Source organism: Thalassophryne amazonica, chromosome 22, assembly GCF_902500255.1.
Source record: "Thalassophryne amazonica chromosome 22, fThaAma1.1, whole genome shotgun sequence".
Taxonomy (NCBI): domain Eukaryota; kingdom Metazoa; phylum Chordata; class Actinopteri; order Batrachoidiformes; family Batrachoididae; genus Thalassophryne; species Thalassophryne amazonica.
Window position 1 is genome coordinate 823,957 of NC_047124.1, and position 11,640 is coordinate 835,596.

Sequence of the window (11,640 nt, forward strand, 5' to 3'; positions counted from 1 at the left end):
ATTCTGACAAGAAAAAGTTAACACAAGAAAACTCATATGACCCAGATTTCTTTGAAAATAAAAAGCACTTCCTCTCTAGTTCCTCACCACATTCAAACTTTGTAGTGATGTCATTATTTCCCCAATTTATCACATGCGACCGTAACAAGTTTTTTTTTTTTTTTTTCTTTCTTTCCCCGCCATCTCTGGATTTTAATTCTCAGTTTGTGTCCAGAACAACATGACACCAGCAGCAGTGTCGCAGTGGACCAATCACAGAGTGATGGAGTGGCTCCGCTCCGTGGATCTGGCAGAATACGCGCCCAACCTGAGGGGCAGCGGCGTGCATGGGGGCTGATGGTGAGAGGCTTCAGACTCTGGAACCTCATAATGGTGACAAAATGAAAAGAACACAGAGTTCCTCAAACATGTTTCAGTCCTACGCCAGCAAGATGTTGGCTGCAGGTTATGTTTTCACTCGTCTGTTTTTGAACAGCCTGGAACCCACAATTCTTCATATGTTGTTAGAATTATTTATTTTTTACAGAGGATTCATATCCTGATAGACAAGAACTAATTCAATTTTCAAGGTCAAAGGTCAAAGTCAGGAAAAAATCAAGAAAAATGGGAAAAATCCCTATTTGAGTCATGTAGGATGGTATCCTTTATCAACCAACAGTCTGATCCAGATTCCAGTTTTTGTGGCCATTTAAATGGAACACTGAAAACCCCATTTAATGTATATTTTACATTATCTTAATCAAACGTGCTTCAGTCACTCTCATATTTGAAATTGAGGTGCAGACTGACACTCACTGTCACCTGACAGTTTCATCTGGATTAGGCAGGTGGAGATTAATCGATACGAATCGGTATCTAGATACAGACGTGCGATCCAAGTGCATCAGTTCATTTGATGGGTTGAATCATGTTGCATCACTCGCTGCCTGCTTGCGTTGATTTTTTTCCTCTTTCCCCGATGCACATTGAATGCACCATAGACGGAAGCTAGAAAGCACATTTCTAGGACATCGGAAGCCTTGTTGCTTAATGATGTCCTTATCGACCCTGCAGTTTGGGACAACGGAGTGGCCGTTGTTTTTGAGGGTGTTAATCGGGAAATTAGCATTTCTCTATGTTGATTGCAGACTGCAGTGGGGTTGCTGAAGCAACGAAGCAGCACTTCAACCCGCTGTTTGCTGGTTCTCTGCATCGCTTCCAGCAGCAGGTCTTCATGAACCCTTCTCAAAGCCATTTAAAGATGTCAATCATGAGTCAGCTTTGTGTGGATTAAAGTCACCAACTGGGACTCTTGTTGCGGGCAAGAAATGAGAACCGTCCTCTGTTCCACACCAGAGTTTTACGCGATGGTTCTGGTTCTCTGGTGTGAGCACCGTGTGAGGAGTTCAGCCTGAAGTTGTCCATCAGGTGAAGGAAATAATCATAATTATTATTATTTTGTGGCACTAAGTGCACAGCTCCAAAGAGCCACGCAGATTTCAGACTGAAATCAACCACCGTTTTAAATCAAATGACACCTCTTTCCAAACGGTATAATACAAACTACAGCCAACCAAAACCGGGTTTTTTGTCCACAAAATGAGACTTCCTGCTTTTTTTTTTTTTATGAATTACATCCTGACGTGCAGCGCAGCCGGCTGTAAGAGCTCAGCTCAGAGTTTATGGTTACATTTGTGTCATAAATGTCTGAAAGGAAATGCTTTAAACAGAAATTACAGATTTTATTAATTTTTATTTATGTAAAAAAAATCGATCCAGTGACCAATTTCATATTTATTTACTTTAAGACTATAAAATATTAGACATAGAAAACCTGTAAAGCCTACTTTTAGTACATAGAAAATTCACAAGAGGTATCCATAAGGGAATTGATTTTGCTCAAATCTTATCAATACCTATCATTAATCATATCGCACCAAATCTCATTGTGAGGAATTGAATTGCCATCAGATGCATATCAAATCGGGAACAGGGGTGAACCTTACCGTCAGTATCGTACTGCTGGTAGTGAATCGAGGTGTGCATCGAATCGTTGTCAGTGATGAGACTCTCATGACTCATCTGGATCTGATCTGGATTGTGTGGACATTTGACTTTAATATTAAAAAGCCCATTTGGTGTACATCTTTCATTACATCGCAATCAAAAGGGTCTCAATCACTCATTTTTCTATTATCCATTTACCTACAACACCAAAATTGGACAAAGGTTCCAATTTTATTAGTCAGAAATGAAGTGCCAATAAGCAGTGACAAACTGTGCACAGCAGAGATGACCAATGTTCTGCGAAAATTATCTGAATAACAAATCAGAAACCAAAGAGGTTGGGGGGGGGAAACAAAACCTGACAACACCACAAAAACAATTGAAGTGCATGACCTAAATACATCCTCCTGACTTTTGATCACATGTAATTTAGCTTATGAAAAGTCTGTTCTAACAGGACTTTGAGCTTGAAAATATTTACAAGGCAAAAATGTGTGGAACTGGAAACTAGTGTTGGTGGGAGGTTGGTGCTCTGACCGTGGTCCTGTAGTTTAATTATACATTCCCTTTTCTCAACTCTGTTCTGAAGGTGTTGGAACCTCGCTTCAATGTCGAGTCATTTGCCCTTCTGCTCAACATCCCTCCAAGTAAAACCCTGTTGAGACGCCACTTGGCCACACACTTCCACCTGCTTATTGGCACTGAGGCCCAGCGCCTCAAACAGGACTGTCTGGAAAATCCTGACTACACCGTCCTTACTGCCACTGCCAAGGTCAAGGTAACAGCCCGACCACCAAATGACAACCACAATGTGTGCAAGGACATTTTGCAAATACTTTGAGACCGTAAATCCTGATTTATGCTTCAGCAATGCCGCAGGGCTGTTGATACGCAATGATGTTGACATGGACATGACCCTTTCAAAGTTCTCTGTCATGTTAGTGGGTGTCAATGCAACTTACCGCCAGAATACTAGGGGGCATGACATAGCGAACAAGGCAGAAGTTTCTTTCCGCCTGCACCGTCACTGGTTCTGGTTGTTTTTGGTAAACCCCCCCTTTTTTTTTTTTCTTCTGGACTAATTTGTCCCTCAATGAGCTCCACTTCTTACGCAATCATCAACCTCCATACCAGCGTTGCGTGCAATTTCCATGTACTGCAGGTCATTTGAGCGTCTGTAGTTTTTTGACTCTGTTGTAAAGTTGCTCATATTTGCGGACTTCTCTGCCAAACATTCCTCTATTTGATCCATGATTGAAATGTAATCGGCATGCGCATTGCAAAAACCTTTAATTATGATGGGAGAGTCAGGAGTGAAAGCAGAAGTGACAAACCGCAGCTTTTGTGGTCTCTGTCGTTTCAACGTGTAGAGTAAGTGCACCCGTAAGCCCACTTTAAACTTTGATGTCAACTTACAAAAAAAGGAAAATATATATTTTGCCATCCATTACTTCATCCAATCAATGGTTTGTTACTTCTATGATATTTTTATGGCATACAGATCACATTTTCCGTTGTTGACTTGGCCCCACCCCAAAGTACACAGGCTCAGGACCCCTGACTAGAAGACACCCACAAACTTTTGTTTTGGTGTTTTGGAACTTGTCATTCATTTTCAGCAAATTTCAGCCACATCTTTGGTAAATACATTATGTCAAGTAAAAGGTAAATGTACTAATTTTGATTTCTAGATAAATAGTATTTTGCCAAATTCTATGATTTCCCTTCAAATGGAAAGATGAGTTTTATGAGCGAGCAAACATAGCTGATGTCATGCTAACACGCCTAGCCCTGTTAATGCTACTCTGCTACAAGAACTAAGGTTGTCAGCTACATCAGATATATTCTGATACATGATCCTTTCTCATTTGTCATATTGTATCACATGTTGGAGACAAGCTGGACAAATGGGCATGAAACCACTGGAATCTCTGAAGAAACAAACCACTGCAGGATTTGTAGAAAAGCGTCATCTGCTGAGCTTTGAGAATTTAAACTGTTTTCTAATGTGTCTTACTTTTAAGATTTAAATGGCTCGGCTCCTTCCCCATGACATCAGTTTATTAATCCTCTTCAGCCCAAGTAAAATTATAATTTTTTTTTTTTTTTTTTTTTTTACACATTTTACAAACTTCATGTCTTGACAGTAGCAAGGCTCCCATTTTGACTTAAATGGGAATTAGTAATTAGATATGCGTACAGTTTGTCCACAGTAGGTTCTGTGATGAATGATACGTGCACAGCTTAATCATCGGTTTTATCAGAAAAGTTGGGAGGGAGGGGATTTTTGTCCGGAGCAGTCCATAAACTCTACCAGAATATCTTCAGTAAGAGCCTGTTCTGTGTGTTTTGGTCAGTCAGCTTTCTCTGTAAAAGTCTCGACTCAGTGGAACCAACGCTCTCCCTGACAGCATTAGGAACTCTGATTCTACTGGAAGCTTCAAGAACAAACTCAAAAATGTACTCGGACACTCAACTCTGTAACCAATGGTATCAGAACGTCATGTTAAATACGTCGGTGTGGGTGAACTTTGAGATAATGTTTTTGTTCCTTATGTTTTAATTGTGACCTGCTAAGGGACTGCAGGTGTAAATTAGCTTTAAGATAACTCTGGTACGATGCATCAAATGAAAACATTTGTTTTTTTTATTGTACATGGTCCCTTTACAATTAAACAAATAGGAGGAGGCGTCGTAAGCTCTTATGTCTGTCACACTACATTGAAGGCAGGTTTTATGATTTCAGTTTTAATCTGTTTTATTTGCTGTGTCTGTCTGTGTGTCATCCCTCGTTTCTCTGCAGAAAGATTTCCCAGCAGGGACAAAGTGGATTTGATTTGATTTTGTGGTGGAATTTCTGGGCTCCTGAATAAATGCGTTTGTTCTCCTTCAGCCAAGACGTCTTTCGTTTGGTGGATTCGGGACTCTTCGCCGGAAACGCCAGGAGATGGTGAAGAATATGTCTGCCCCATGAATGTGGAGATGCCACAGAGCTGCAGCGCCCGGATCAACAAGGATGATATGGATCACCTGGAGCAGGTAGGAGGGAGGGAGGGGAAACTGATTCCTGACCATGTCATCACATGAAGGTTGTTTCTTGAACGGTGGTGCGATTAGGTTGAGGTGTAACCTTGGACTTGTCTTTCGTCCAACAGTTTGATGGTTTTTCATCTGTTTGTTGCAGATGGAAGACTCTGAAGGGACAGTCAGACAGATTGGAGCATTTTCTGAAGGCATCAACAACTTAACAGTGAGATAAATCCCCCCCACAGAACATATTTGTGTGGTCCCCCAAAAAAACCGTTTCTGTCCTGTTCCAGAGCATGCTGAAGGATGACCAGTTTTTTCAGGAGATTCCAATCGGTCCTGCAGAGGTCAGCATGGCACAAACTGAAGACCACTAACATCTCAATCTCCAGATGGAGAAAAAATAATAATCCCTTTGGCTCCGTGTCAGCGCTGTCACCAATGTGACTTTCAGTTTGCATCAGTCTGGATGTGCAGCCGTCACCTCAAATATATTTATTGAAGCTGCCCAAAACTTAATGCATGAACTGAGATATTTTTGCTTTCTGCATGTTTATTTTATTGTTTGGAGAATAATTTGAAGGTCTGCATCTTGTAGCGGCACAGAGATTCTGCTGTTGCAGCCTTTAGGAAGGTCAAACCTTTTAAGGCCGTATGAATCATGCTGACATTTCAGAGTTTATTTCTGTTACAGGGGAGTATTCACAGTATACTACACTCAAACTGTACTACCAAACACTTTGTGCCTTCAGTTAGGCTTTTGTGGTACATAGTTTGGATTTTCTTTTCATATTGATACCAAAGAATGTCTCACTCTCTATATTTTTTTTTTCATCTTTTACCAAATACTTTAGACTGTTTTTTTTTAATGCACCAGTATCAATAATTAAAAATTATTCTGAAAGCCTAAAATTTAGTGTGTGTGATTTAGGGGCGTTATTAGCATGAATAGAATGCAGCATTCATAATGTGTTCATTAGTGTAGAATTACTGACAAAAGCTCTTCAGATCACCATGGGTCGCACCGTTTTTTTTCTTTATTACCAGCTCTTAGTGTACTTTATTAATCTGCATTTATTCGTTTATTATTAGCTTGTTTAGTGCTTTGATTCCTGGGAAAGTCTGTCATCACTTACTGACTGCAGGATTTTTCATTACCTAAAGCCTCGGTCCCATGGAGTGAAGAAGGAGCCACGCACCCTGTTTTTTTTTTTGTTTGTTTGTTTCGTGAGCTATCGTGGTAGTATAGTGGCTCAGAGTGGCTCTTAGAGGCATTATCTTCAGTTAACGAGGGCTCCTCTCTCTGAGCGTGGCGCTAATTTCAAGATGTTCAAAATTTAGCAACAACAGCGTGGGCGCAGTTTGTGTTACTGCGACGGCTTAGAGGCATTTGCGTGGTGCTTACGAGTCTGCAAAAAGTCCATTATCTGTACGCCTGGCACCTTTGCAGGACCTGAGAGGCTATTTTTGGAGTGGCTCCTCCTCTTGCGCACACAATTGCACCTGCTCTGTGCGCTGGACTCTATATTTGTAGTGGATTAATCATTTTCTGCCAAACCTTGGATGGTGAAAACACTTCTAATCACTTCTGGCATCACAGAGGACTGTTTCATCTGGAACACTTTTTTTCCTCTTTCCTGCTCCATGTGGGATGTATTTTGAGCAGCGTAAGGTAATTATTTTTAATGTTTTTTATAGCTTGATAAAACAGTTCCTTGCTATAAAAGTATGTCTGTAGTTGATTTAATATCTTGTTAATGGATCACTGTGTGTGGCGCACTGAGGCAGGACCTGAGAGGCTATTTTTGGAGCGGTTCTCCTCTTTGCACACCAAATTCCACCTGCTCTGTGCGCTGGACTCTATATAAAATAATTATTTTGTAGCGGATTAATCATTTTCTGTCAAACCTGGATGCCGAAATACCTGTAATCACTTCTGGAATAAATGTATCACATGAGCTCCGCTGTGTGCGCGCACTGAGGCAGTGACTCATCATCACGCTTCAAACGAGCATTTAGGCAGAACGCCAGCTCACAAAAGAATGATATTTCAGTCAATATTGGACGAACACAAAATTTGGGTGACTGCGTGAAAGTGGATGTGTGTTTAAAGCCATGGAAGATAACTCCAGTGGAGCAGCTAGAGCTGTGCGGCAACACAGGTGGAGAGCGTGCAAAAGAGCGATTTTGAAGACATAACACAACACAAAGTTTAAAAGTTGTATCATCGTGACTTGTAAGCTGCGGAAGAAATAAAGAAATATATATATTGAAAATGATCCACAGGTGTATATAATAAAACGGCCACCTCATTCTGTATGCAGAACGGCACTGCGGGCAAAAGAGCGCTTTTGCAGAAATAAACAGACGAACAACAAGTCAAAAATGGATTCACGTTGTAAAAATGATTGTTTAAAGCCAGGAAAAAATAAAGCCAGCAAGCCACGGATGGAACGGAAGCCAGAAAGAGCAGAGAGGCGGCTGTCCATGAAAGGACAACAGCAGCGCGCGTGCAAAAGAGCGATTTTGCAGAAATAAACGGACAAAGTTTTGTGTGTTTAAAGCCGCAAAAAAAAAAAAAAAAAAAGCCAGAGAGCCGCGGAGCCAGCGAGGAGCACAGAGGCGGCTCTCCAGGAACCCGTGGTTCGGGTCTAGCTGGTCTGGTGCATTACAAGGGGACAGCAGCCTGGCGCACAGCGCACAACCTGTGGAACTGTGATGGAGTATCTATTTTTGGACTGCGTTAAAAAAAAGGGACATCTTTAAATGCTGCTGTGAATCTGTGAATTGAAAACTCACACTTTGAAGGGACCAGGTGTGGGAGGGCTGGAGGTTTGGACCAAACTCATGCCTAAACGTGCGCCAACATGGCGTTATCATGGCGCTATCATGGCACTACGTGGCTTAGTGTGGCTGATGCGAGCCATTCAAGACTGTAATGACAGGTGGTCATGGCTCACTAGAGGCTGCTACGCGGCACATGCGGGGTACAGAGAGGCACACAGTGGCACCTTCATAGTGGATACGTGTTAAGATGAAAACGTCATTCTTGAAATAATCACCCCACACCCATGCGTGGCTCCTTCTTTGGCCTTTATTATTCGGTGGGACTGAGGCTTAAGTCACACTAGGGCTGGGTGATATGCCTTAAAATTCATATCACAATACAAATTGAATCCCTTCACGGTAACTGTATATATCACGATATAATGTAAGTGTAAAGGCTATAATGAGCAGCCCATTCTCTGGCCTGTTAGACATGTATTTTTGTGCACTGGAATCATCTCATTTCGCCATTCCTGCTTCTGTCCAGCAGGAACCATTGTTAGTCTGCTTTTGATGATGTTTGCTGCAGAAAGACCTCAGAGATGCCACCACATGGGTTGATGATCCTGAGTGGCTCATGTCGGGGGGGGTCCACCAATGATAGAGCAGGAGGCGTGGGTTTTATTTCTCTGCTCTCCTGCCCCGAGACGGAGCTCTCAGCTCAGCTGAATGAGGAAATGTGAGGACCGTTTACTGCAGCTTTCTGCAAATATGTGCACCAAATATGACCATAAAATTCACAAAAAAAATTGCGGAAATTATTAATCATAATTTAGGTTATACGACCCCTGGCAAAAATGATGGAATCACCGTCCTCGGAGGATGTTCATTCAGTTGTTTAATTTTGTAGAAAAAAAGCAGATCACAGACATGACACAAAACTAAAGTCATTTCAAATGGCAACTTTCTGGCTTTAAGAAACACTATAAGAAATCAGGAAAAATAATTGTGGCAGTCAGTAACGGTTACTTTTTTAGACCAAGCAGAGGGAAAAAAATATGGAATCACTCAATTCTGAGGAAAAATGGAATCATGAAAAACAAAAGAATGCTCCAACACATCACAAGTATTTTGTTGCACCACCTCTGGCTTTTATAACAGCTTGCAGTCTCTGAGGCATGGACTTAATGAGTGACAAACAGTACTCTTCATCAATCTGGCTCCAACTTTCTCTGATTGCTGTTGCCAGATCAGCTTTGCAGGTTGGAGCCTTGTCATGGACCATTTTCTTCAACTTCCACCAAAGATTTTCAATTTGATTAAGATCTGGACTATTTGCAGGCCATGACATTGACCCTTTGTGTCTTTGTGCAAGGAATGTTTTCACAGTTTTTGCTCTATGGCAAGATGCATTATCATCTTGAAAAATGATTTCATCATCCCCAAACATCCTTTCAATTGATGGGATAAGAAAAGTGTCCAAATATCAACGTAAACTTGTGCATTTATTGATGATGTAATGACAGCCATCTCCCCACTGCCTCTACCTGACATGCAGCCCCATATCATCAATGACTGCAGAAATTTACATGTTCTCTTCAGGCAGTCATCTTTATAAATCTCATTGGAACGGCACCAAACAAAGTTCCAGCATCATCACCTTGCCCAATGCAGATTCAAGATTCATCACTGAATATGACTTTCATCCAGTCATCCACAGTCCACGATTGCTTTTCCTTAGCCCATTGTAACCTTGTTTTTTTTTTCTGTTTAGGTGTTAATGGTGCCTTCCTTTTAAATTTTCTGTATGTAAATCCCATTTCCTTTAGGCGGTTTCTTACAGTTCGGTCATAGACGTTGACTCCAGTTTCCTCCCATTCGTTCCTCATTTGTTTTGTTGTGCATTTTCGATTTTGAGACATATTGCTTTAAGTTTTCTGTCTTGACGTTTTGATGTCTTCCTTGGTCTACCAGTATGTTTGCCTTTAACAACCTTCCCATGTTTGTATTTGGTCCAGAGTTTAGACACAGCTGACTGTGAACAACCAACATCTTTTGCAACATTGCGTGATGATTTACCCTCTTTTAAGAGTTTGATAATCCTCTCTCGTGTTGGAGCCATGATTCATGTCAGTCCACTTGGTGCAACAGCTCTCCAAGGTGTGCTCACTCCTTTTTAGATGCAGACTAACGAGCAGATCTGATATGATGCAGGTGTTAGTTTTGGGGATGAAAATTTACAGGGTGATTCCATAATTTATTCCTCAGAATTGAGTGATTCCATATTTTTTCCCCTCTGCTTGGTCTAAAAAAGTAACCATTACTGACTACCACAATTTTTTTTTTCTTGATTTCTTATAGTGTTTCTTAAAGCATTTGAAATGACTTTAGTTTTGTGTCATGTCTGTGATCTGCGTTTTTTTCTGCAAAATTAAACAACTGAATGAACATCCTCCGAGGCCGGTGATTCCATAAGTATTGCCAGGGGTTGTAGTAGGCCTATTAACGTAATTTAAAAACTCGTATAAAGCTCAGGTGTGCACTTTTAAAACAGACTGAGTCTGAATTTAATGGGACAATTGCTTAATTTTGTCATGTGACTTTTACGTGACCAAGTTCAGTCGGCCAACTCCAGTTAAAATAGCGTTTAATTTTACACTCTTACAAGGAGAGGTTTTAATCTGCAGACAGCATTTTCCAGTCGTTCAGAGTCACTGAGGAAGATACCATGATGTCATCGACAAACACTACCGTGATTGATCAGTGGAGGCTAAATCTCTACCATCAGCCAAATTTATACCGTGAACTAGATAAACCAGAGGAAAATCAGTATTTGAACACACTGTGGTTTTGCAGGTTCTCCCACTTAGAAATCATGGAGGGATCTGAAATTTTCATCTTAGGTGCATGTCCACTGTGAGAGACAATCTTAAAAAAAAAAAAAAAATCCAGAAATCACAATGTATGATTTTTTAAAAAATAATTTATTTGTATGTTACTGCTGCAAATAAGTATTTGACCACCTACCAACCAGCAAGAATTCTGTCTCTCACAGACCTGTTAATTTTTCTTTAAGAAGCCCTCTTATTCTGCACTCTTTACCTGTATTAATTGCACCTGTTTGAACTTGTTGCCTGTATAAGAGACACCTGTTCACACAATCAATCACACTCCAACCTGTCCACCATAGCCAAGACCAAAGAGCTGTCTAAGGACACCAGGGACAAAGCTGTAGACCTGCACAAGGCTGGGATGGACTACAGGACAACAGGCAAGCAGCTTGGTAGAAGACAACATCTGTTATGATTATTTATTAGAAAGTGAAGAAACACAAGATGACTCTCAATCTCCCTCGGTCTGGGATTCCATGCAAGATCTCACTTTGTGGGTAAGGATGATTCTGAGAAAGCTCAGAACTACACAGGAGGACCTGGTCAATGACCTGAAGAGAGCTGGGACCACAGTCACAAAGATTACATTAGTAACACATGATGCTGTCATGGTTTAAAATCCTGCAGGGCAGCAAGGTCCCCCTGCTCAAGCCAGCACATGTCCAGGCCCGTTTGAAGTTCACCAGTGACCATCTGGATGATCCAGAGGAGGCATGGGAGAAGGTCGTGGTCAGATGAGACCAGAATAGAGCTTTTTGGAATCAACTCCACTTACCATGTTTAGAGGATGAGAACATCCCCAAGAAAACCATCCCAACCGTGAAGCATGGAGGTGGAAACATCATACTCTAGGGGTGCTCTTCTGCAAAGGGGACAGGACGACTGCACCGTATTTAAGGGAGGATGGATGGGGTCATGTATTGAGAGATTCTGGCAAACAACCTCCTTCCCTCAGTAAGAGCATTGAAGC

The 11,640-nt window shown here is 41.3% G+C and overlaps 1 pseudogene; it reads left to right on the forward strand.

Moving 5' to 3' along the window:
• The first annotated feature begins 220 nt into the window (after positions 1–220).
• On the forward strand, positions 221–5,444 carry LOC117504434 (annotated as a pseudogene).
• The last annotated feature ends 6,196 nt before the right edge of the window (positions 5,445–11,640 follow it).